This window comes from Eschrichtius robustus, chromosome 1 (assembly GCF_028021215.1).
Source record: "Eschrichtius robustus isolate mEscRob2 chromosome 1, mEscRob2.pri, whole genome shotgun sequence".
In the NCBI taxonomy this organism is placed as follows: Eukaryota; Metazoa; Chordata; class Mammalia; order Artiodactyla; family Eschrichtiidae; genus Eschrichtius; species Eschrichtius robustus.
In genome coordinates this window covers 139,599,016-139,623,647 of record NC_090824.1, presented here as the reverse complement: position 1 = coordinate 139,623,647, position 24,632 = coordinate 139,599,016, and positions in this window count along the sequence as shown.

Sequence of the window (24,632 nt, the reverse complement as noted above, 5' to 3'; positions counted from 1 at the left end):
ATTAAACGCACCAACATTCGAATTATAGGGGTCCCAGAAGAAGAAGAGAAAAAGAAAGGGGCTGAGAAAATATTTGAAGAGATTATAGTTGAAAACTTCCCTAATATGGGAAAGGAAATAGTTAGTTAGGTTCTGGAAGCACAGAGAGCCCCATACAGGATAAACCCAGGGAGAAACACGCCAAGACACATATTAATCAAATTATCAACAATTAAATATAAAGAAAACATATTAAAAGCAGCAAGGGAAAAACAACAAATAACACACAAGGGAATCCCCATAAGGTTAACAGCTGATCTTTCAGCAGAAACTCTGCAAGCCAGAAGGGAGTGGCAGGATATACTAAAAGTGAGGGAGAAAAACGTACAACCAAGATGACTCTACCCAGCAAGGATCTCATTCAGATTTGATGGAGAAATTAAAAACTTTATGGACAAGCAAAAGCTGAGAGAGCTCAGCACCACCAAACCAGCTTTACAACAAATGCTAAGGGAACTTCTCTAGGCAAGAAACACAAGAGAAGGAAAACACCTACAATAACAAACCCAAAACATTTAAGAAAATGGGAATAGGAACATACATATCCATAATTACCTGAAATGTAAATGGATTAAATGCTCCCACCAAAATACACAGACTGGCTGAATGGATACAAAAACAAGATGCGTATATATGCTGTCTACAAGAGACCCACTTCAGACCTAGGGGCACATACAGACGGAAAGTGAGCGGATGGAAAAAGATATTCCATGCAAATGGAAATCAAAAGAAAGCTGGAGTAGCAATTCTCATATCAGACAAAATTGACTTTAAATTAAAGACTATTACAAGAGACAAAGAAGGACACCATATAATGATCAAGGGATCGATCCAAGAAGAAGGTAACTATTGTAACTATTTATGCACCCAACATAGGAGCACCTCAATACATAAGGCAAATACTAACAGCCATAAAAGGGCAAATCGACAGTAACACAATCATAGTAGGGGACTTTAACACCCCACTTTCACCAATGGACAGATCATCCAAAATGATACACTACCTACTACACTAGTTAATAACCAAGTGATCACGAAGAAATCAAAAGGGAAATCAAAAAATACCTAGAAACAAATGACAATGGAGACACGACGAACAGAAACCTGTGGGATGAAGCAAAAGCAGTTCTAAGAGGGAAGTTTATAGCAATACAAGCCTACCTCAGGAAACAGGAAACATCTCGAATACACAACCTAACCTTGAACCTAAAGCAATAAGCCAAAGAAGAACAAAAATACCCCAAAGATAGCAGAAGGAAAACAATCATAAAGACCAGATCAGAACTACATGAAAAAGAAATGAAGGAAACAATAGCAAAGATCAATAAAACTAAAAGCTGGTTCTTTGAGAAGATAAACAAAATTGATAAACCATTAGCCAGACTCATCAAGAAAAAAAGGGAGGGGTCTGGCCAAGAGGGTGTAAGAGTAAGACGCAGAGATAACCTTCCTCCCCACAGATACATCAGAAATACATCTACACGGGGAACTGCTCCAATGGAACACCCACTGAACCCTGGCAGAAGACGTCAGACCTCCCAAAAGGCAAGAAACTCCCCACGTACCTGGGTAGGGCAAAAGAAAAAAGAAGTAACAGGTACAAAAGAATAAGGACGGGACCTGCACCAGTGGGAGGGAGATGTGAAGGAGGAAAGGTTTCCACACACTAGGAAGCCCCTTCGTGGGCGGACACTGCAGGTGGCAGAGGGGGGAAGCTTCAGAGCCACGGAGGAGAGCGCAGCCACAGGGGTGCAGAGGGCAAAGCGGAGAGATTCCCGAACAGAGGACCGGTGCTGAGCAGCACTTAACAGCCCGAGAGGCTTGTCTGCTCACCCGCCGGAGCGGGCGGGGGCTGGGAACTGAGGCTCGGGCCTCGGTCGGATCCCAGGGAGAGGACTGGGGTTGGCGGCGTAAACACAGCCTGAAGGGGGCTAGTGAACCACAGCTAGCCGGGAGGGAGTCCGGGAAAAGGTCTGGAGCTGCCGAACAGGCAAGAGCCTTTTTCTTGCCTCTTTGTTTCCCGGTGCATGAGGAGAGGGGATTGAGAGCGCCCGCTAAACGAGCTCCAGAGACGGGCGCAAGCCACGCTTATCAACGCGGACCCCAGAGACGGGCATGAGACGCTAAGGCTGCTGCTGCCGCCACCAAGAAACCTGTGTGCGAGCACAGGTCACTATCCACACGGCCCCTCCCGGGAGCTTGGGCAATCCCCCACTGCCAGGGACCGGTGATCCAGGGACAACTTCCCCGGGAGAACACACGGCGCACCTCAGGCTGCTGCAACCTCATGCCTGCTTCTGCCGCCGGAAGGTCACCCCGCATACGTACCCCTCCCTCCTCCAGGCCTGAGTGAGCCAGAACCCCCGAGTCAGCTGATCCTTTAACCCCGTCCTGTGTGAGCGAAGAACAGATGCCCTCAGGGGACCTACACGCAGAGGTGTGTCCAAATCCAAAGCTGAAACCCGGGAGCTGTGCGAACAAAGAAGAGAAAGGGAAATTTCTCCCAGCTGCCTCAGAAGAAGTGCATTAAAGCTCCACAAATAACTTGATGTACCTGCCTCTGTTGAATACCTGAATAGACAACGAATCATCCCAAATTGAGGAGGTGGACTTTGGGAGCAGGATATGTTATTTTTTCTCCTTTTGCTCTTTTTGTGAGTGTATAGGTGTATGCTTTTGTGTGAGATTTTGTCTGTATAGCTTTGATTTCACCATTTGTCCTAGGGTTCGGATCATCTGTTATTTTGGGGGGGTTTTTTGTTTCTTTGTTTTAACTCAAAACTTTTTTTTTTCATAATTTTTTCTTAATAATTTTTTTCTTATTTTTATTTAAAAAAATTAAATACATTTTTTCTGAAGAAGTTTTTTATTTATTTTTTGTTTTAAAGAATTAAAAAAAAACATTTTCTACATAATTTCATAATAATATTTTCCTTATTTTTTGTTTGAAACAATTAAAAATCTTTTTGATTAATAAATTTTTTAAATAATTATTTCGTATTCTTTATTTTAAAAAATTTAAAAATTTATTTTAAAAAGTTAATAATCTTTTATTAATAAATTTTTTTAAATAATTTTTTTCTTATTTTTTATTATACTAACTTTTTTATTTTCTCTTATTTTATTTTATTTAATTTTATTTTATCCTCTTTATTTCTTTCTTTCTATTTTTTCTCCCTTTTGTTCTGAGCCGTGTGGATGAAAGGCTCTCGGTGCTCCAGCCAGGCATCAGGGATGTGCCTCTGAGGTGGGAGGGCCAACTTCAGGACACGGGTCCACAAGAGACCTCCCCAGCTCCACGTAATACCAAACGGCAAAAATCTCTCAGAGATCTCCGTCTCAACACCAAGACCCAGCTTCACTCAACGACCAGCAAGCTACAGTGCTGGACACCCTATGCCAAACAACTAGCAAGACAGGAACACAGCCCCATCCATTAGCAGAGAGGCTGCCAAAAATCATAATAAGGCCACAGACACCCCAAAACACACCACCAGACGTGGACGTGCCCACCAGAAAGACAAGATCCAGACTCATCCACCAGAACACAGGCACTAGTCCCCTCCACCAGGAAGCCTACACAACCCACTGAACCAACCTCAGCCACTGGGGACAGATACCAAAACCAACAGGAACTACGAACCTGCAGCCTGTGAAAAGGAGACCCCAAACACAGTCAGATAAGCAAAATGAGAAGACAGAAAAACACACAGCAGATGAAGGAGCAAGGTAAAAACACACCAGACCTAACAAATGAAGAGGAAATAGGCAGTCTACCTGAAAAAGAATTCAGAATAATGATAGTAACGATGATCCAAAATCCTGGACATGGAATAGGCAAAATGCAAGAACCATTTAACAAGGGCGTAGAAGAACGAAAGAGGAACCAAGCAACGATGAAAAACACAATAAATGAAATTTAAAATATTCTAGAAGGGATCAATAGCAGAATAACTGAGGCAGAAGAACGGGCAAGTGACCTGGAAGATAAAATAGCGGACATAACGACTGCAGAAGAGAATAAAGAAAAAAGAATGAAAAGAACTGAGGACAGCCTCAGAGACCTCTGGGACAACATTAAACGCACCAACATTCGAATTATAGGGGTCCCAGAAGAAGAAGAGAAAAAGAAAGGGACTGAGAAAATATTTGAAGAGATTATAGTTGAAAACTTCCCTAATATGGGAAAGGAAATAGTTAGTCAAGTTCTGGAAGCACAGAGAGCCCCATACAGGATAAATCCAAGGAGAAACACGCCAAGACACATATTAATCAAATTATCAAAAATTAAATATAAAGAAAACATATTAAAAGCAGCAAGGGAAAAACAACAAATAACACACAAGGGAATCCCCATAAGGTTAACAGCTGATCTTTCAGCAGAAACTCTGCAAGCCAGAAGGGAGTGGCAGGATATACTAAAAGTGATGGAGAAAAACGTACAACCAAGATGACTCTACCCAGCAAGGATCTCATTCAGATTTGATGGAGAAATTAAAACCTTTACAGACAAGCAAAAGCTGAGAGAGCCCTGCACCACAAAACCAGCTTTACAACAAATGCTCAAGGAACTTCTCTAGGCAAGAAACACAAGAGAAGGAAAACACCTACAATAACAAACCCAAAACATTTAAGAAAATAGGAATAGGAACATACATATCCATAATTACCTGAAATGTAAATGGATTAAATGCTCCCACCAAAAGACACAGACTGGCTGAACGGATACAAAAACAAGACGTGTATATATGCTGTCTACAAGAGACCCACTTCAGACCTAGGGGCACATACAGACGGAAAGTGAGTGGATGGAAAAAGATATTCCACGCAAATGGAAATCAAAAGAAAGCTGGAGTAGCAATTCTCATATCAGACAAAATTGACTTTGAAATAAAGACTATTACAAGAGACAAAGAAGGACACCATATAATGATCAAGGGATCGATCCAAGAAGAAGGTAGAGCAATTGTAACTATTTATGCCCCCAACATAGGAGCAACTCAATACATAAGGCAAATACTAACAGCCATAAAAGGGGAAATCGACAGTAACACAATCATAGTAGGGGACTTTAACACCCCACTTTCACCAATGGACAGATCATCCAAAACAATACACTACGTAATACACTAGTTAATAACCAAGTGATCACGAAGAAATCAAAGGGGAAATCAAAAAATACCTAGAAACAAATGACAATGGAGACACGACGACCCAAAACCTGTGAGATGAAGCAAAAGCAGTTCTAAGAGGGAAGTTTATAGCAATACAAGCCTACCTCAGAAAACAGGAAACATCTCGAATAAACAACCTAACCTTGTACCTAAAGCAATAAGTCAAAGAAGAACAAAAATACCCCAAAGATAGCAGAAGGAAAACAATCATGAAGACCAGATGAGAAATACATGAAAAAGAAATGAAGGAAACAATAGCAAAGATCAATAAAACTAAAAGCTGGTTCTTTGAGAAGATAAACAAAATTGATAAACCATTAGCCAGACTCATCAAGAAAAAAAGGGAGGGGTCTGGCCAAGAGGGCGTAAGAGTAAGACGCAGAGATAACCTTCCTCCCCACAGATACATCAGAAATACATCTACACGGGGAACTGCTCCAATGGAACACCCACTGAACGCTGGCAGAAGACGTCAGACCTCCCAAAAGGCAAGAAACTCCCCACGTACCTGGGTAGGGCAAAAGAAAAAAGAAGTAACAGGTACAAAAGAATAAGGACGGGACCTGCACCAGTGGGAGGGAGATGTGAAGGAGGAAAGGTTTCCACACACTAGGAAGCCCCTTCGTGGGCGGACACTGCAGGTGGCAGAGGGGGGAAGCTTCAGAGCCACGGAGGAGAGCGCAGCCACAGGGGTGCAGAGGGCAAAGCGGAGAGATTCCCGAACAGAGGACCGGTGCTGAGCAGCACTTAACAGCCCGAGAGGCTTGTCTGCTCACCCGCCGGAGCGGGCGGGGGCTGGGAACTGAGGCTCGGGCCTCGGTCGGATCCCAGGGAGAGGACTGGGGTTGGCGGCGTAAACACAGCCTGAAGGGGGCTAGTGAACCACAGCTAGCCGGGAGGGAGTCCGGGAAAAGGTCTGGAGCTGCCGAACAGGCAAGAGCCTTTTTCTTGCCTCTTTGTTTCCCGGTGCATGAGGAGAGGGGATTGAGAGCGCCCGCTAAACGAGCTCCAGAGACGGGCGCAAGCCACGCTTATCAACGCGGACCCCAGAGACGGGCATGAGACGCTAAGGCTGCTGCTGCCGCCACCAAGAAACCTGTGTGCGAGCACAGGTCACTATCCACACGGCCCCTCCCGGGAGCCTGGGCAACCCCCCACTGCCAGGGACCGGTGATCCAGGGACAACTTCCCCGGGAGAACACACGGCGCACCTCAGGCTGCTGCAACCTCATGCCTGCTTCTGCCGCCGGAAGGTCGCCCCGTATCCGTACCCCTCCCTCCTCCAGGCCTGAGTGAGCCAGAACCCCCGAGTCAGCTGATCCTTTAACCCCGTCCTGTGTGAGCGAAGAACAGATGCCCTCAGGGGACCTACACGCAGAGGTGGGTCCAAATCCAAAGCTGAAACACGGGAGCTGTGTGAACAAAGAAGAGAAAGGGAAATTTCTCCCAGCAGCCTCAGAAGAAGTGCATTAAAGCTCCACAAATAACTTGATGTACCTGCATCTGTTGAATACCTGAATAGACAACGAATCATCCCAAATTGAGGAGGTGGACTTTGGGGGCAGGATATGTTATTTTATCTCCTTTTGCTCTTTTTGTGAGTGTATATGTGTATGCTTTTGTGTGAAATTTTGTCTGTACAGCTTTGATTTCACCAGTTGTCCTAGGGTTCGGTCCATCTGTTATTTTGGGGGGGGGTTTTGTTTCTTTATTTTAACTCAAAACTTTTTATTTTCATCATTTTTTCTTAATAATTTTTTTCTTATTTTTATTTAAAAAAATTAAATACATTTTTTCTAAAGAAGTTTTTTTATATTTTTTGTTTTAAAGAATTAAAAAAACATTTTCTACATAATTTCATAATAATATTTTCCTTATTTTTTGTTTGAAAAAATTAAAAATCCTTTTGCTTAATAAATTTTTAAATAATTATTTCGTATTCTTTATTTAAAAAAATTTAAAAATTTATTTTAAATAATTAATAATCTTTTATTAATAAATTTTTTTAAATAATTTTTTTCGTATTTTTTATTATACTAACTTTTTAATTTTCTCTTATTTTATTTTATTTTATTTTATCCTCTTTATTTCTTTCTTTCTATTTTTTCTCCCTTTTGTTCTGAGCCGTGTGGATGAAAGGCTCTCGGTGCTCCATCCAGGCTTCAGGGATGTGCCTCTGAGGTGGGAGGGCCAACTTCAGGACACGGGTCCACAAGAGACCTCCCCAGCTCCACGTAATACCAAACGGCAAAAATCTCTCAGAGATCTCCGTCTCAACACCAAGACCCAGCTTCACTCAACGACCAGCAAGCTACAGTGCTGGACACCCTATGCCAAACAACTAGCAAGACAGGAACACAGCCCCATCCATTAGCAGAGAGGCTGCCAAAAATCATAATAAGGCCACAGACACCCCAAAACACACCACCAGACGTGGACGTGCCCACCAGAAAGACAAGATCCAGACTCATCCACCAGAACACAGGCACTACTCCCCTCCACCAGGAAGTCTACACAACCCACTGAACCAACCTCAGCCACTGGGGACAGATACCAAAACCAACAGGATCTACGAACCTGCAGCCTGTGAAAAAGCAAAAAAAAAAAAATAAGCAAAATGAGAAGACAGAAAAACACACAGCAGATGAAGGAGCAAGGTAAAAACACACCAGTCCTAACAAATGAAGAGGAAATAGGCAGTCTACCTGAAAAAGAATTCAGAATAATGATAGTAACGATGATCCAAAATCCTAGACATGGAATAGGCAAAATGCAAGAACCATTTAACAAGGGCGTAGAAGAACGAAAGAGGAACCAAGCAACGATGAAAAACACAATAAATGAAATTTAAAATATTCTAGAAGGGATCAATAGCAGAATAACTGAGGCAGAAGAACGGGCAAGTGACCTGGAAGATAAAATAGCGGACATAACGACTGCAGAAGAGAATAAAGAAAAAAGAATGAAAAGAACTGAGGACAGCCTCAGAGACCTCTGGGACAACATTAAACGCACCAACATTCGAATTATAGGGGTCCCAGAAGAAGAAGAGAAAAAGAAAGGGGCTGAGAAAATATTTGAAGAGATTATAGTTGAAAACTTCCCTAATATGGGAAAGGAAATAGTTAGTTAGGTTCTGGAAGCACAGAGAGCCCCATACAGGATAAACCCAGGGAGAAACACGCCAAGACACATATTAATCAAATTATCAACAATTAAATATAAAGAAAACATATTAAAAGCAGCAAGGGAAAAACAACAAATAACACACAAGGGAATCCCCATAAGGTTAACAGCTGATCTTTCAGCAGAAACTCTGCAAGCCAGAAGGGAGTGGCAGGATATACTAAAAGTGAGGGAGAAAAACGTACAACCAAGATGACTCTACCCAGCAAGGATCTCATTCAGATTTGATGGAGAAATTAAAAACTTTATGGACAAGCAAAAGCTGAGAGAGCTCAGCACCACCAAACCAGCTTTACAACAAATGCTAAGGGAACTTCTCTAGGCAAGAAACACAAGAGAAGGAAAACACCTACAATAACAAACCCAAAACATTTAAGAAAATGGGAATAGGAACATACATATCCATAATTACCTGAAATGTAAATGGATTAAATGCTCCCACCAAAAGACACAGACTGGCTGAATGGATACAAAAACAAGATGCGTATATATGCTGTCTACAAGAGACCCACTTCAGACCTAGGGGCACATACAGACGGAAAGTGAGCGGATGGAAAAAGATATTCCATGCAAATGGAAATCAAAAGAAAGCTGGAGTAGCAATTCTCATATCAGACAAAATTGACTTTAAATTAAAGACTATTACAAGAGACAAAGAAGGACACCATATAATGATCAAGGGATCGATCCAAGAAGAAGGTAGAACAATTGTAACTATTTATGCACCCAACATAGGAGCACCTCAATACATAAGGCAAATACTAACAGCCATAAAAGGGCAAATCGACAGTAACACAATCATAGTAGGGGACTTTAACACCCCACTTTCACCAATGGACAGATCATCCAAAATGATACACTACCTACTACACTAGTTAATAACCAAGTGATCACGAAGAAATCAAAAGGGAAATCAAAAAATAACTAGAAACAAATGACAATGGAGACACGACGACCAGAAACCTGTGGGATGAAGCAAAAGCAGTTCTAAGAGGGAAGTTTATAGCAATACAAGCCTACCTCAGGAAACAGGAAACATCTCGAATACACAACCTAACCTTGAACCTAAAGCAATAAGTCAAAGAAGAACAAAAATACCCCAAAGATAGCAGAAGGAAAACAATCATAAAGACCAGATCAGAACTACATGAAAAAGAAATGAAGGAAACAATAGCAAAGATCAATAAAACTAAAAGCTGGTTCTTTGAGAAGATAAACAAAATTGATAAACCATTAGCCAGACTCATCAAGAAAAAAAGGGAGGGGTCTGGCCAAGAGGGCGTAAGAGTAAGACGCAGAGATAACCTTCCTCCCCACAGATACATCAGAAATACATCTACACGGGGAACTGCTCCAATGGAACACCCACTGAACGCTGGCAGAAGACGTCAGACCTCCCAAAAGGCAAGAAACTCCCCACGTACCTGGGTAGGGCAAAAGAAAAAAGAAGTAACAGGTACAAAAGAATAAGGACGGGACCTGCACCAGTGGGAGGGAGATGTGAAGGAGGAAAGGTTTCCACACACTAGGAAGCCCCTTCGTGGGCGGACACTGCAGGTGGCAGAGGGGGGAAGCTTCAGAGCCACGGAGGCGAGCGCAGCCACAGGGGTGCAGAGGGCAAAGCGGAGAGATTCCCGAACAGAGGACCGGTGCTGAGCAGCACTTAACAGCCGGAGAGGCTTGTCTGCTCTCCCGCCGGAGCGGGCGGGGGCTGGGAACTGAGGCTCGGGCCTCGGTCGGATCCCAGGGAGAGGACTGGGGTTGGCGGCGTAAACACAGCCTGAAGGGGGCTAGTGAACCACAGCTAGCCGGGAGGGAGTCCGGGAAAAGGTCTGGAGCTGCCGAACAGGCAAGAGCCTTTTTCTTGCCTCTTTGTTTCCCGGTGCATGAGGAGAGGGGATTGAGAGCGCCCACTAAACGAGCTCCAGAGACGGGCGCAAGCCACGCTTATCAACGCGGACCCCAGAGACGGGCATGAGACGCTAAGGCTGCTGCTGCCGCCACCAAGAAACCTGTGTGCGAGCACAGGTCACTATCCACACGGCCCCTCCCTGGAGCCTGGGCAACCCCCCACTGCCAGGGACCGGTGATCCAGGGACAACTTCCCCGGGAGAACACACGGCGCACCTCAGGCTGCTGCAACCTCATGCCTGCTTCTGCCGCCGGAAGGTCGCCCCGTATCCGTACCCCTCCCTCCTCCAGGCCTGAGTGAGCCAGAACCCCCGAGTCAGCTGATCCTTTAACCCCGTCCTGTGTGAGCGAAGAACAGATGCCCTCAGGGGACCTACACGCAGAGGTGGGTCCAAATCCAAAGCTGAAACACGGGAGCTGTGCGAACAAAGAAGAGAAAGGGAAATTTCTCCCAGCAGCCTCAGAAGAAGTGCATTAAAGCTCCACAAATAACTTGATGTACCTGCCTCTGTTGAATACCTGAATAGACAACGAATCATCCCAAATTGAGGAGGTGGACTTTGGGAGCAGGATATGTTATTTTATCTCCTTTTGCTCTTTTTGTGAGTGTATAGGTGTATGCTTTTGTGTGAGATTTTGTCTGTATAGCTTTGATTTCACCATTTGTCCTAGGGTTCGGATCATCTGTTATTTTGGGGGGGTTTTTTGTTTCTTTGTTTTAACTCAAAACTTTTTTTTTTCATAATTTTTTCTTAATAATTTTTTTCTTATTTTTATTTAAAAAAATTAAATACATTTTTTCTGAAGAAGTTTTTTATTTATTTTTTGTTTTAAAGAATTAAAAAAAACATTTTCTACATAATTTCATAATAATATTTTCCTTATTTTTTGTTTGAAACAATTAAAAATCTTTTTGATTAATAAATTTTTTAAATAATTATTTCGTATTCTTTATTTTAAAAAATTTAAAAATTTATTTTAAAAAGTTAATAATCTTTTATTAATAAATTTTTTTAAATAATTTTTTTCTTATTTTTTATTATACTAACTTTTTTATTTTCTCTTATTTTATTTTATTTAATTTTATTTTATCCTCTTTATTTCTTTCTTTCTATTTTTTCTCCCTTTTGTTCTGAGCCGTGTGGATGAAAGGCTCTCGGTGCTCCAGCCAGGCATCAGGGATGTGCCTCTGAGGTGGGAGGGCCCACTTCAGGACACGGGTCCACAAGAGACCTCCCCAGCTCCACGTAATACCAAACGGCAAAAATCTCTCAGAGATCTCCGTCTCAACACCAAGACCCAGCTTCACTCAACGACCAGCAAGCTACAGTGCTGGACACCCTATGCCAAACAACTAGCAAGACAGGACCACAGCCCCATCCATTAGCAGAGAGGCTGCCAAAAATCATAATAAGGCCACAGACACACCAAAACACACCACCAGACGTGGACGTGCCCACCAGAAAGACAAGATCCAGACTCATCCACCAGAACACAGGCACTAGTCCCCTCCACCAGGAAGCCTACACAACCCACTGAACCAACCTCAGCCACTGGGGACAGATACCAAAACCAACAGGAACTACGAACGTGCAGCCTGTGAAAAGGAGACCCCAAACACAGTCAGATAAGCAAAATGAGAAGACAGAAAAACACACAGCAGATGAAGGAGCAAGGTAAAAACACACCAGACCTAACAAATGAAGAGGAAATAGGCAGTCTACCTGAAAAAGAATTCAGAATAATGATAGTAACGATGATCCAAAATCCTGGACATGGAATAGGCAAAATGCAAGAACCATTTAACAAGGGCGTAGAAGAACGAAAGAGGAACCAAGCAACGATGAAAAACACAATAAATGAAATTTAAAATATTCTAGAAGGGATCAATAGCAGAATAACTGAGGCAGAAGAACGGGCAAGTGACCTGGAAGATAAAATAGCGGACATAACGACTGCAGAAGAGAATAAAGAAAAAAGAATGAAAAGAACTGAGGACAGCCTCAGAGACCTCTGGGACAACATTAAACGCACCAACATTCGAATTATAGGGGTCCCAGAAGAAGAAGAGAAAAAGAAAGGGACTGAGAAAATATTTGAAGAGATTATAGTTGAAAACTTCCCTAATATGGGAAAGGAAATAGTTAGTCAAGTTCTGGAAGCACAGAGAGCCCCATACAGGATAAATCCAAGGAGAAACACGCCAAGACACATATTAATCAAATTATCAAAAATTAAATATAAAGAAAACATATTAAAAGCAGCAAGGGAAAAACAACAAATAACACACAAGGGAATCCCCATAAGGTTAACAGCTGATCTTACAGCAGAAACTCTGCAAGCCAGAAGGGAGTGGCAGGATATACTAAAAGTGATGGACAAAAACGTACAACCAAGATGACTCTACCCAGCAAGGATCTCATTCAGATTTGATGGAGAAATTAAAACCTTTACAGACAAGCAAAAGCTGAGAGAGCTCTGCACCACAAAACCAGCTTTACAACAAATGCTCAAGGAACTTCTCTAGGCAAGAAACACAAGAGAAGGAAAACACCTACAATAACAAACCCAAAACATTTAAGAAAATAGGAATAGGAACATACATATCCATAATTACCTGAAATGTAAATGGATTAAATGCTCCCACCAAAAGACACAGACTGGCTGAACGGATACAAAAACAAGACGCGTATATATGCTGTCTACAAGAGACCCACTTCAGACCTAGGGGCACATACAGACGGAAAGTGAGTGGATGGAAAAAGATATTCCACGCAAATGGAAATCAAAAGAAAGCTGGAGTAGCAATTCTCATATCAGACAAAATTGACTTTGAAATAAAGACTATTACAAGAGACAAAGAAGGACACCATATAATGATCAAGGGATCGATCCAAGAAGAAGGTAGAGCAATTGTAACTATTTATGCCCCCAACATAGGAGCAACTCAATACATAAGGCAAATACTAACAGCCATAAAAGGGGAAATCGACAGTAACACAATCATAGTAGGGGACTTTAACACCCCACTTTCACCAATGGACAGATCATCCAAAATAATACACTACGTAATACACTAGTTAATAACCAAGTGATCACGAAGAAATCAAAGGGGAAATCAAAAAATACCTAGAAACAAATGACAATGGAGACACGACGACCCAAAACCTGTGAGATGAAGCAAAAGCAGTTCTAAGAGGGAAGTTTATAGCAATACAAGCCTACCTCAGAAAACAGGAAACATCTCGAATAAACAACCTAACCTTGTACCTAAAGCAATAAGTCAAAGAAGAACAAAAATACCCCAAAGATAGCAGAAGGAAAACAATCATGAAGACCAGATGAGAAATACATGAAAAAGAAATGAAGGAAACAATAGCAAAGATCAATAAAACTAAAAGCTGGTTCTTTGAGAAGATAAACAAAATTGATAAACCATTAGCCAGACTCATCAAGAAAAAAAGGGAGGGGTCTGGCCAAGAGGGCGTAAGAGTAAGACGCAGAGATAACCTTCCTCCCCACAGATACATCAGAAATACATCTACACGGGGAACTGCTCCAATGGAACACCCACTGAACGCTGGCAGAAGACGTCAGACCTCCCAAAAGGCAAGAAACTCCCCACGTACCTGGGTAGGGCAAAAGAAAAAAGAAGTAACAGGTACAAAAGAATAAGGACGGGACCTGCACCAGTGGGAGGGAGATGTGAAGGAGGAAAGGTTTCCACACACTAGGAAGCCCCTTCGTGGGCGGACACTGCAGGTGGCAGAGGGGGGAAGCTTCAGAGCCACAGAGGCGAGCGCAGCCACAGGGGTGCAGAGGGCAAAGCGGAGAGATTCCCGAACAGAGGACCGGTGCTGAGCAGCACTTAACAGCCGGAGAGGCTTGTCTGCTCTCCCGCCGGAGCGGGCGGGGGCTGGGAACTGAGGCTCGGGCCTCGGTCGGATCCCAGGGAGAGGACTGGGGTTGGCGGCGTAAACACAGCCTGAAGGGGGCTAGTGAACCACAGCTAGCCGGGAGGGAGTCCGGGAAAAGGTCTGGAGCTGCCGAACAGGCAAGAGCCTTTTTCTTGCCTCTTTGTTTCCCGGTGCATGAGGAGAGGGGATTGAGAGCGCCCACTAAACGAGCTCCAGAGACGGGCGCAAGCCACGCTTATCAACGCGGACCCCAGAGACGGGCATGAGACGCTAAGGCTGCTGCTGCCGCCACCAAGAAACCTGTGTGCGAGCACAGGTCACTATCCACACGGCCCCTCCCGGGAGCCTGGGCAACCCCCCACTGCCAGGGACCGGTGATCCAGGGACAACTTCCCCGGGAGAACACACGGCGCACCTCAGGCTGCTGCAACCTCATGCCTGCTTCTGCCGCCGGAAGATCGCCCCGTATCCGTACCCCTCCCTCCTCCAGGCCTGAGTGAGCCAGAACCCCCGAGTCAGCTGATCCTTTAACCCCGTCCTGTGTGAGCGAAGAACAGATGCCCTCAGGGGACCTACACGCAGAGGTGGGTCCAAAGCCAAAGCTGAAACACGGGAGCTGTGCGAACAAAGAAGAGAAAGGGAAATTTCTCCCAGCAGCCTCAGAAGAAGTGCATTAAAGCTCCACAAATAACTTGATGTACCTGCATCTGTTGAATACCTGAATAGACAACGAATCATCCCAAATTGAGGAGGTGGACTTTGGGGGCAGGATATGTTATTTTATCTCCTTTTGCTCTTTTTGTGAGTGTATAGGTGTATGCTTTTGTGTGAAATTTTGTCTGTACAGCTTTGATTTCACCAGTTTTCCTAGGGTTCGGTCCATCTGTTATTTTGGGGGGGGGTTTTGTTTCTTTATTTTAACTCAAAACTTTTTTTTTTCATCATTTTTTCTTAATAATTTTTTTCTTATTTTTATTTAAAAAAATTAAATACATTTTTTCTAAAGAAGTTTTTTTATATTTTTTGTTTTAAAGAATTAAAAAAACATTTTCTACATAATTTCATAATAATATTTTCCTTATTTTTTGTTTGAAAAAATTAAAAATCTTTTTGCTTAATAAATTTTTTAAATAATTATTTCGTATTCTTTATTTTAAAAAATTTAAAAATTTATTTTAAATAATTAATAATCTTTTATTAATAAATTTTTTTAAATAATTTTTTTCGTATTTTTTATTATACTAACTTTTTAATTTTCTCTTATTTTATTTTATTTTATTTTATTTTATCCTCTTTATTTCTTTCTTTCTATTTTTTCTCCCTTTTGTTCTGAGCCGTGTGGATGAAAGGCTCTCGGTGCTCCATCCAGGCTTCAGGGATGTGCCTCTGAGTTGGGAGGGCCAACTTCAGGACACGGCTCCACAAGAGACCTCCCCAGCTCCACGTAATACCAAACGGCAAAAATCTCTCAGAGATCTCCGTCTCAACACCAAGACCCAGCTTCACTCAACGACCAGCAAGCTACAGTGCTGCACACCCTATGCCAAACAACCAGCAAGACAGGAACACAGCCCCATCCATTAGCAGAGAGGCTGCCAAAAATCATAATAAGGCCACAGACACCCCAAAACACACCACCAGACGTGGACGTGCCCACCAGAAAGACAAGATCCAGACTCATCCACCAGAACACAGGCACTACTCCCCTCCACCAGGAAGTCTACACAACCCACTGAACCAACCTCAGCCACTGGGGACAGATACCAAAACCAACAGGAACTACGAACCTGCAGCCTGTGAAAAAGCAAAAAAAAAAAAATAAGCAAAATGAGAAGACAGAAAAACACACAGCAGATGAAGGAGCAAGGTAAAAACACACCAGTCCTAACAAATGAAGAGGAAATAGGCAGTCTACCTGAAAAAGAATTCAGAATAATGATAGTAACGATGATCCAAAATCCTAGACATGGAATAGGCAAAATGCAAGAACCATTTAACAAGGGCGTAGAAGAACGAAAGAGGAACCAAGCAACGATGAAAAACACAATAAATGAAATTTAAAATATTCTAGAAGGGATCAATAGCAGAATAACTGAGGCAGAAGAACGGGCAAGTGACCTGGAAGATAAAATAGCGGACATAACGACTGCAGAAGAGAATAAAGAAAAAAGAATGAAAAGAACTGAGGACAGCCTCAGAGACCTCTGGGACAACATTAAACGCACCAACATTCGAATTATAGGGGTCCCAGAAGAAGAAGAGAAAAAGAAAGGGGCTGAGAAAATATTTGAAGAGATTATAGTTGAAAACTTCCCTAATATGGGAAAGGAAATAGTTAGTTAGGTTCTGGAAGCACAGAGAGCCCCATACAGGATAAACCCAGGGAGAAACACGCCAAGACACATATTAATCAAATTATCAACAATTAAATATAAAGAAAACATATTAAAAGCAGCAAGGGAAAAACAACAAATAACACACAAGGGAATCCCCATAAGGTTAACAGCTGATCTTTCAGCAGAAACTCTGCAAGCCAGAAGGGAGTGGCAGGATATACAAAAAGTGAGGGAGAAAAACGTACAACCAAGATGACTCTACCCAGCAAGGATCTCATTCAGATTTGATGGAGAAATTAAAAACTTTATGGACAAGCAAAAGCTGAGAGAGCTCAGCACCACCAAACCAGCTTTACAACAAATGCTAAGGGAACTTCTCTAGGCAAGAAACACAAGAGAAGGAAAACACCTACAATAACAAACCCAAAACATTTAAGAAAATGGGAATAGGAACATACATATCCATAATTACCTGAAATGTAAATGGATTAAATGCTCCCACCAAAAGACACAGACTGGCTGAATGGATACAAAAACAAGATGCGTATATATGCTGTCTACAAGAGACCCACTTCAGACCTAGGGGCACATACAGACGGAAAGTGAGCGGATGGAAAAAGATATTCCATGCAAATGGAAATCAAAAGAAAGCTGGAGTAGCAATTCTCATATCAGACAAAATTGACTTTAAATTAAAGACTATTACAAGAGACAAAGAAGGACACCATATAATGATCAAGGGATCGATCCAAGAAGAAGGTAGAACAATTGTAACTATTTATGCACCCAACATAGGAGCACCTCAATACATAAGGCAAATACTAACAGCCATAAAAGGGCAAATCGACAGTAACACAATCATAGTAGGGGACTTTAACACCCCACTTTCACCAATGGACAGATCATCCAAAATGATACACTACCTACTACACTAGTTAATAACCAAGTGATCACGAAGAAATCAAAAGGGAAATCAAAAAATACCTAGAAACAAATGACAATGGAGACACGACGACCAGAAACCTGTGGGATGAAGCAAAAGCAGTTCTAAGAGGGAAGTTTATAGCAATACAAGCCTACCTCAGGAAACAGGAAACATCTCGAATACACAACCTAACCTTGAACCTAAAGCAATAAGTCAAAGAAGAACAAAAATACCCCAAAGATAGCAGAAGGAAAACAATCATAAAGACCAGATCAGAACTACATGAAAAAGAAATGAAGGAAACAATAGCAAAGATCAATAAAACTAAAAGCTGGTTCTTTGAGAAGATAAACAAAATTGATAAACCATTAGCCAGACTCATCAAGAAAAAAAGGGAGGGGTCTGGCCAAGAGGGCGTAAGAGTAAGACGCAGAGATAACCTTCCTCCCCACAGATACATCAGAAATACATCTACACGGGGAACTGCTCCAATGGAACACCCACTGAACGCTGGCAGAAGACGTCAGACCTCCCAAAAGGCAAGAAACTCCCCACGTACCTGGGTAGGGCAAAAGAAAAAAGAAGTAACAGGTACAAAAGAATAAGGACGGGACCTGCACCAGTGGGAGGGAGATGTGAAGGAGGAAAGGTTTCCACACACTAGGAAGCCCCTTCGTGGGCGGACACTGCAGGTGGCAGAGGGGGGAAGCTTCAGAGCCACAGAGGCGAGCGCAGCCACAGGGGTGCAGAGGGCAAAGCGGAGAGATTCCCGAACAGAGGACCGGTGCTGAGCAGCACTTAACAGCCGGAGAGGCTTGTCTGCTCTCCCGCCGGAGCGGGCGGGGGCTGGGAACTGAGGCTCGGGCCTTGGTCGGATCCCAGGGAGAGGACTGGGGTTGGCGGCGTAAACACAGCCTGAAGGGGGCTAGTGAACCACAGCTAGCCGGGAGGGAGTCCGGGAAAAGGTCTGGAGCTGCCGAACAGGCAAGAGCCTTTTTCTTGCCTCTTTGTTTCCCGGTGCATGAGGAGAGGGGATTGAGAGCGCCCACTAAACGAGCTCCAGAGACGGGCGCAAGCCACGCTTATCAACGCGGACCCCAGAGACGGGCATGAGACGCTAAGGCTGCTGCTGCCGCCACCAAGAAACCTGTGTGCGAGCACAGGTCACTATCCACACGGCCCCTCCCGGGAGCCTGGGCAACCCCCCACTGCCAGGGACCGGTGATCCAGGGACAACTTCCCCGGGAGAACACACGGCGCACCTCAGGCTGCTGCAACCTCATGCCTGCTTCTGCCGCCGGAAGGTCGCCCCGTATCCGTACCCCTCCCTCCTCCAGGCCTGAGTGAGCCAGAACCCCCGAGTCAGCTGATCCTTTAACCCCGTCCTGTGTGAGCGAAGAACAGATGCCCTCAGGGGACCTACACGCAGAGGTGGGTCCAAATCCAAAGCTGAAACACGGGAGCTGTGCGAACAAAGAAGAGAAAGGGAAATTTCTCCCAGCAGCCTCAGAAGAAGTGCATTAAAGCTCCACAAATAACTTGATGTACCTGCATCTGTTGAATACCTGAATAGACAACGAATCATCCCAAATTGAGGAGGTGGACTTTGGGGGCAGGATATGTTATTTTATCTCCTTTTGCTCTTTTTGTGAGTGTATATGTGTATGCTTTTGTGTGAAATTTTGTCTGTACAGCTTTGATTTCACCAGTTGTCCTAGGGTTCGGTCCATCTGTTATTTTGGGGGGGGGTTTTGTTTCTTTATTTTAACTCAAAACTTTTTTTTTTCATCATTTTTTCTTAATAATTTTTTTCTTATTTTTATTTAAAAAAATTAAATACATTTTTTCTAAAGAAGTTTTTTTATATTTTTTGTTTTAAAGAATTAAAAAAACATTTTCTACATAATTTCATAATAATATTTTCCTTATTTTTTGTTTGAAAAAATTAAAAATCCTTTTGCTTAATAAATTTTTTAAATAATTATTTCGTATTCTTTATTTTAAAAAATTTAAAAATTTATTTTAAATAATTAATAATCTTTTATTAATAAATTTTTTTAAATAATTTTTTTCGTATTTTTTATTATACTAACTTTTTAATTTTCTCTTATTTTATTTTATTTTATTTTATCCTCTTTATTTCTTTCTTTCTATTTTTTCTCCCTTTTGTTCTGAGCCGTGTGGATGAAAGGCTCTCGGTGCTCCATCCAGGCTTCAGGGATGTGCCTCTGAGGTGGGAGGGCCAACTTCAGGACACGGCTCCACAAGAGACCTCCCCAGCTCCACGTAATACCAAACGGCAAAAATCTCTCAGAGATCTCCGTCTCAACACCAAGACCCAGCTTCACTCAACGACCAGCAAGCTACAGTGCTGCACACCCTATGCCAAACAACTAGCAAGACAGGAACACAGCCCCATCCATTAGCAGAGAGGCTGCCAAAAATCATAATAAGGCCACAGACACCCCAAAACACACCACCAGACGTGGATGTGCCCACCAGAAAGACAAGATCCAGACTCATCCACCAGAACACAGGCACTACTCCCCTCCACCAGGAAGTCTACACAACCCACTGAACCAACCTCAGCCACTGGGGACAGATACCAAAACCAACAGGAACTACGAACCTGCAGCCTGTGAAAAAGCAAAAAAAAAAAAAATAAGCAAAATGAGAAGACAGAAAAACACACAGCAGATGAAGGAGCAAGGTAAAAACACACCAGTCCTAACAAATGAAGAGGAAATAGGCAGTCTACCTGAAAAAGAATTCAGAATAATGATAGTAACGATGATCCAAAATCCTAGACATGGAATAGGCAAAATGCAAGAACCATTTAACAAGGGCGTAGAAGAACGAAAGAGGAACCAAGCAACGATGAAAAACACAATAAATGAAATTTAAAATATTCTAGAAGGGATCAATAGCAGAATAACTGAGGCAGAAGAACGGGCAAGTGACCTGGAAGATAAAATAGCGGACATAACGACTGCAGAAGAGAATAAAGAAAAAAGAATGAAAAGAACTGAGGACAGCCTCAGAGACCTCAGGGACAACATTAAACGCACCAACATTCGAATTATAGGGGTCCCAGAAGAAGAAGAGAAAAAGAAAGGGGCTGAGAAAATATTTGAAGAGATTATAGTTGAAAACTTCCCTAATATGGGAAAGGAAATAGTTAGTTAGGTTCTGGAAGCACAGAGAGCCCCATACAGGATAAACCCAGGGAGAAACACGCCAAGACACATATTAATCAAATTATCAACAATTAAATATAAAGAAAACATATTAAAAGCAGCAAGGGAAAAACAACAAATAACACACAAGGGAATCCCCATAAGGTTAACAGCTGATCTTTCAGCAGAAACTCTGCAAGCCAGAAGGGAGTGGCAGGATATACTAAAAGTGAGGGAGAAAAACGTACAACCAAGATGACTCTACCCAGCAAGGATCTCATTCAGATTTGATGGAGAAATTAAAAACTTTATGAACAAGCAAAAGCTGAGAGAGCTCAGCACCACCAAACCAGCTTTACAACAAATGCTAAGGGAACTTCTCTAGGCAAGAAACACAAGAGAAGGAAAACACCTACAATAACAAACCCAAAACATTTAAGAAAATGGGAATAGGAACATACATATCCATAATTACCTGAAATGTAAATGGATTAAATGCTCCCACCAAAAGACACAGACTGGCTGAATGGATACAAAAACAAGATGCGTATATATGCTGTCTACAAGAGACCCACTTCAGACCTAGGGGCACATACAGACGGAAAGTGAGCGGATGGAAAAAGATATTCCATGCAAATGGAAATCAAAAGAAAGCTGGAGTAGCAATTCTCATATCAGACAAAATTGACTTTAAATTAAAGACTATTACAAGAGACAAAGAAGGACACCATATAATGATCAAGGGATCGATCCAAGAAGAAGGTAGAACAATTGTAACTATTTATGCACCCAACATAGGAGCACCTCAATACATAAGGCAAATACTAACAGCCATAAAAGGGCAAATCGACAGTAACACAATCATAGTAGGGGACTTTAACACCCCACTTTCACCAATGGACAGATCATCCAAAATGATACACTACCTACTACACTAGTTAATAACCAAGTGATCACGAAGAAATCAAAAGGGAAATCAAAAAATACCTAGAAACAAATGACAATGGAGACACGACGACCAGAAACCTGTGGGATGAAGCAAAAGCAGTTCTAAGAGGGAAGTTTATAGCAATACAAGCCTACCTCAGGAAACAGGAAACATCTCGAATACACAACCTAACCTTGAACCTAAAGCAATAAGCCAAAGAAGAACAAAAATACCCCAAAGATAGCAGAAGGAAAACAATCATAAAGACCAGATCAGAACTACATGAAAAAGAAATGAAGGAAACAATAGCAAAGATCAATAAAACTAAAAGCTGGTTCTTTGAGAAGATAAACAAAATTGATAAACCATTAGCCAGACTCATCAAGAAAAAAAGGGAGGGGTCTGGCCAAGAGGGCGTAAGAGTAAGACGCAGAGATAACCTTCCTCCCCACAGATACATCAGAAATACATCTACACGGGGAACTGCTCCAATGGAACACCCACTGAACGCTGGCAGAAGACGTCAGACCTCCCAAAAGGCAAGAAACTCCCCAAGTACCTGGGTAGGGCAAAAGAAAAAAGAAGTAACAGGTACAAAAGAATAAGGACGGGACCTGCACCAGTGGGAGGGAGATGTGAAGGAGGAAAGGTTTCCACACACTAGGAAGCCCCTTCGTGGGCGGACACTGCAGGTGGCAGAGGGGGGAAGCTTCAGAGCCACGGAGGAGAGCGCAGCCACAGGGGTGCAGAGGGCAAAGCGGAGAGATTCCCGAACAGAGGACCGGTGCTGAGCAGCACTTAACAGCCCGAGAGGCTTGTCTGCTCACCCGCCGGAGCGGGCGGGGGCTGGGAACTGAGGCTCGGGCCTCGGTCGGATCCCAGGGAGAGGACTGGGGTTGGCGGCGTAAACACAGCCTGAAGGGGGCTAGTGAACCACAGCTAGCCGGGAGGGAGTCCGGGAAAATGTCTGGAGCTGCCGAACAGGCAAGAGCCTTTTTCTTGCCTCTTTGTTTCCCGGTGCATGAGGAGAGGGGATTGAGAGCGCCCGTTAAACGAGCTCCAGAGACGGGCGCAAGCCATGCTTATCAACGCGGACCCCAGAGACGGGCATGAGACGCTAAGGCTGCTGCTGCCGCCACCAAGAAACCTGTGTGCGAGCACAGGTCACTATCCACACGGCCCCTCCCGGGAGCTTGGGCAATCCCCCACTGCCAGGGACCGGTGATCCAGGGACAACTTCCCCGGGAGAACACACGGCGCACCTCAGGCTGCTGCAACCTCATGCCTGCTTCTGCCGCCGGAAGGTCGCCCCGCATCCGTACCCCTCCCTCCTCCAGGCCTGAGTGAGCCAGAACCCCCGAGTCAGCTGCTCCTTTAACCCCGTCCTGTGTGAGCGAAGAACAGATGCCCTCAGGGGACCTACACGCAGTGGTGTGTCCAAATCCAAAGCTGAAACCCGGGAGCTGTGCGAACAAAGAAGAGAAAGGGAAATTTCTCCCAGCTGCCTCAGAAGAAGTGCATTAAAGCTCCACAAATAACTTGATGTACCTGCCTCTGTTGAATACCTGAATAGACAACGAATCATCCCAAATTGAGGAGGTGGACTTTGGGAGCAGGATATGTTATTTTATCTCCTTTTGCTCTTTTTGTGAGTGTATAGGTGTATGCTTTTGTGTGAGAATTTGTCTGTATAGCTTTGATTTCACCATTTGTCCTAGGGTTCGGATCATCTGTTATTTTGGGGGGTTTTTTTGTTTCTTTGTTTTAACTCAAAACTTTTTTTTTTCATAATTTTTTCTTAATAATTTTTTTCTTATTTTTATTTAAAAAAATTAAATACATTTTTTCTGAAGAAGTTTTTTTTTTATTTTTTGTTTTAAAGAATTAAAAAAAACATTTTCTACATAATTTCATAATAATATTTTCCTTATTTTTTGTTTGAAACAATTAAAAATCTTTTTGATTAATAAATTTTTTAAATAATTATTTCGTATTCTTTATTTTAAAAATTTTAAAAATTTATTTTAAAAAGTTAATAATCTTTTATTAATAAATTTTTTTAAATAATTTTTTTCTTATTTTTTATTATACTAACTTTTTTATTTTCTCTTATTTTATTTTATTTTATTTTATTTTATCCTCTTTATTTCTTTCTTTCTATTTTTTCTCCCTTTTGTTCTGAGCCGTGTGGATGAAAGGCTCTCGGTGCTCCAGCCAGGCATCAGGGATGTGCCTCTGAGGTGGGAGGGCCAACTTCAGGACACGGGTCCACAAGAGACCTCCCCAGCTCCACGTAATACCAAACGGCAAAAATCTCTCAGAGATCTCCGTCTCAACACCAAGACCCAGCTTCACTCAACGACCAGCAAGCTACAGTGCTGGACACCCTATGCCAAACAACTAGCAAGACAGGAACACAGCCCCATCCATTAGCAGAGAGGCTGCCAAAAATCATAATAAGGCCACAGACACCCCAAAACACACCACCAGACGTGGACGTGCCCACCAGAAAGACAAGATCCAGACTCATCCACCAGAACACAGGCACTAGTCCCCTCCACCAGGAAGCCTACACAACCCACTGAACCAACCTCAGCCACTGGGGACAGATACCAAAACCAACAGGAACTACGAACCTGCAGCCTGTGAAAAGGAGACCCCAAACACAGTCAGATAAGCAAAATGAGAAGACAGAAAAACACACAGCAGATGAAGGAGCAAGGTAAAAACACCTCAGACCTAACAAATGAAGAGGAAATAGGCAGTCTACCTGAAAAAGAATTCAGAATAATGATAGTAACGATGATCCAAAATCCTGGACATGGAATAGGCAAAATGCAAGAACCATTTAACAAGGGCGTAGAAGAACGAAAGAGGAACCAAGCAACGATGAAAAACACAATAAATGAAATTTAAAATATTCTAGAAGGGATCAATAGCAGAATAACTGAGGCAGAAGAACGGGCAAGTGACCTGGAAGATAAAATAGCGGACATAACGACTGCAGAAGAGAATAAAGAAAAAAGAATGAAAAGAACTG